The sequence below is a fragment of the Papaver somniferum genome, chromosome 4, assembly GCF_003573695.1.
Source record: "Papaver somniferum cultivar HN1 chromosome 4, ASM357369v1, whole genome shotgun sequence".
Classification (NCBI taxonomy): domain Eukaryota; kingdom Viridiplantae; phylum Streptophyta; class Magnoliopsida; order Ranunculales; family Papaveraceae; genus Papaver; species Papaver somniferum.
In genome coordinates this window covers 9,166,026-9,169,527 of record NC_039361.1, presented here as the reverse complement: position 1 = coordinate 9,169,527, position 3,502 = coordinate 9,166,026, and the positions used below count along the sequence as shown (strand labels likewise).

The following is a 3,502-nucleotide window of genomic DNA, read 5'->3' as shown; positions in this document are numbered from 1 at the left end:
AACCTCTTTATAGAAAAAGGAAAAAAAAAGTTTTGTTGTTATATTAAAGCAAAGATCTTGGAGTTGTATTCGGAAAAGATCTTTGAGTTGTATCCGGAAACGAGTTTTCTGTCCACCTATCTATATATATAAATATATATGCCGTGCTCGATGCAGGATGTAGGTGAATTCAATATCTCTTTTCTCTTTTTCATCTGTTTGAGAGAAAAACCGTTTCGACACCTAAGAGCATCCTCAAGAGAAGGTGCAAAAAATTCTACACATAGAGTAAATATAGGATCTCATATCTAAAAAAAATAGTGAAAAATATGACGTGGAGGTGGAGGTGGAGCCGGAAGTGTAGATAACATTTTCTTGAACACCTTCATATTTATTAATTGGTCCCTCCTAATTTGTAGCACCCTACTATTGGAGATGGATTTATGCCAAACGGTGATGTAAAATCCCTTGTATCACTAAAAAATAAAAAAATTCACTCTCTGGTGGAGATGCTCGAAGAAAACGATATCAATCCTGAATACACCAAAGATGAACCCGAAAGCTAAGAGGTTGATATCAAACGAAAAGTTCAACCGGAGATCTATCAGGATGTTTTCCGATCTTATGGAGATCAATGAAGACGTTCGCCATTCCCGGAAAGACTATAAATATTCTGATCCTAACAGGAATCGTACGAGAATTTTCCGAGGATGAAAAGGTAAACACCCTACTAAGCTTCCACAAGGGTACATGCGCCAATATAATCTCACAACTCTATCCATCTACTGGCCATGACGATGCACTTGACGACTTGAAAATCCTTAAAAGTTTTGAGCCTATACTGCTCCATCTCGAACATGAATATCGGCAAACTTATTCTAAAGCTTCGTATGAGAATTTTAGAGCGAAAAAACAACTACTGCAGGTAAAAATTTCAATGTCAGTATTTCTAAAATCTCCAGATGCCGCCGCCCTTCCGGAGGATATTAAGAACTGGATGATGCAAAAATTAGAATGTAATGATGATAATGATGATGGTTACTATAAAAATGATGAGGAACGCCTAGAGGGTCTCGAAGGAGCAAAAAATGATACACTTTCTTATCTCCAAATGCTAGGAGTTGATATGTCCGAGTACCGAGATAGTGATGACGGTGATCAATATCTCAATGATCAGCCTATTCAGGCCAGAATAGACAAGTACATGCTGTTGGAGAAGGTAATAACAAGGACGTATGCAAAAATGGTTCAGCTGTCTGAAGATGCGCATCCCATTGCTCATTATCTAGGTGATATAAAACGTCACGTGGAAATTTTGGAAGAGCATTTGACTAAAGTGGCGAATGCGGACCGAAGGAGAAGCCAAAAAAAAATTATATAGACGACAAATGAATAGACAAAAGAAAAAGAAATAAAAAACTCGAGATGGTCCAGATGATTTAGGTGTAAATAGAATACTTGGCGAGCAGAATAGTTTAACAAGGTCTCCAAGGCCGATTTCTAAGTGATTAAGCACTACTCGCTAGATGATCGTGGTGATTTCGGGTTCCAAACTTATTTTGAATTTGGGCGATTAACTAATCCAAAGCTGATTTTAGACCAATTTTTAGATGATCTGAAGCCAACTTTTTTTTTTTTTTGAGTACTTTGTGCAAGGATCATGCTAATCTTCTCTATATTGTTTTGTTTCAATTTTATTGAGTGTCCCCTAAAGGGACAAGCTTGAAGATACTAAATACCGACGTTTGTTATGAGTGCGAATTAATGGTTTTGTAAACAAGCGAAGGTTATCGCGTACAGTATATTTAAGATGACGTCAGAGGAGTCACGGGTAAAGTGTGATGATCGTGCGAAGTTACAGAGTACGTGCGAGAAGAGTCAGAGTAAGCGTGCGTTAATGACGCATGCAAGATCCGAAAATAAGGGCTTTATTAGCTGTCATCCACTATGAAAAATCCCTATATAAGGGGATCGAGCGACCATGTAAAGAGAGAGATCTTTTTGAGAGCTTAGACTTGGGAATTTAGGAGAGAGAAAAATTGTTTGCTCTCCAAGTTAGAGTTCATCTCAAATCTTGTAACCATATCGGAGAATCTATGAATGAATGTATGAATTTTAAGATGATTACTGATAGGCTCTGAAACCCCCAATAAAATACTGCAAGTGCACAATGTTTAACTAGTAGAACAATGGCAAGTACAGGTCGTTCCCACGAGGAGTGTGAAATATTCTACCAACTAATACCAAAAACTAAGTAATCGTAATATGATGTTTTTGAGAGTTTTCAGAAATTCGGACAAAATGAAATAATAGATAACAAAGACGTAACAAAAATGAGAAAGGGTTGTTAGGGTTTTCGATTTCCACCAATTCAATCATATAAAACTCTACTAATCTCTATTTATCACTCAAGACAAAATTCGAAATCAATCTCATGTCCCGGAAGATGTTATATTAAATTCTAAAGTATAGTTTCTCCGTTGTAACTTCCTTCGCTTCGTATGTAGCGATCCTAAAGCATTACCTATCTATCCTTGCATAACTCGTCTAGGGATTTAATCGAAGCACGAAATATCAATTCAAAAGGATAAATAATCTAGAAAATCACATGAACGATAAAACACCAAGCTATATGAAGAGAAATCACTAATCAATGAATCATTATTAGAAATATCATCGTAGAGTTTATAAAACTAAATTGTCTTCTATCTAAACCCTAATATGGATTAGCTAGCCATGGTTTTCTCCAAAAACCATAAACAAATTGAAATCAAAATTAGCTAAACCAAAATAATTGAAAAAAATGGGCAATGAAACTTCTCAAACCCTAGCTCCTGTTCACGGCTCTCCGTCGCGCCTCCTTCCTGGTTTTGGCTTGTTGCCGCAACCTCCTCCAGCCTCTGTCACCAGCCTCCGGCTTCCTCCCCTCTTTGTTCTTCTCAATTGAAATATATAGGTGCTGCGAAGGAGTCTCATTAAGACCTGACCCAGCGAGTTTCCGAGGCCCAGTCCAACCACGAGCCACCTTATAACCAAAACTGCTTTCCAAACCTGACCCAGCACCAATCATTCCTTCTCGTAGCAGATCCAACTCAGCTAACATACAGACCTCAACTTCATGCATGAACACAAAGTCGCTGCAATGAATATCGACTCCACTTTCTTTTCAAACCTGCTTCGTCACCATTTCTCCAAACCCTGAACTTTGATCAAAGACAAATTCCCTCACTGAGATCCCTTTAACCCGAGCTAACTCTCATCACCGTCCCTGACTCCACTGCCAATGAGCAGCAATCGTTGAACCCAATCAGTCATCACATGCAAATCTCGACAGCAACACTTGTCGATCGACTGCATTCAGGCCAAGAATCACCCGTCTTCCAGGTTCAATATTTCCGCAAGTGTTAGCAATTCCAGGCATCTCGTCACCATTCCTTGCCATTTCCATCTTCAGCTCCTTCCGGACTTTGTAGCTTTTACATCTCGAACCAAAAGCAGCAGACTCGAGCCAATATCCACCTTC

At 38.7% G+C, this 3,502-nt stretch overlaps 1 non-coding gene across 1 annotated transcript; it reads right to left on the bottom strand.

The window, feature by feature from the left end:
- Positions 1-1,589: 1,589 nt before the first annotated feature.
- LOC113276969 lies at positions 1,590-1,697 on the bottom strand. Its single transcript, XR_003324751.1, has one exon. It is a non-coding gene; the product is annotated as a U6 spliceosomal RNA (small nuclear RNA).
- Between the last annotated feature and the right edge of the window lie 1,805 nt (positions 1,698-3,502).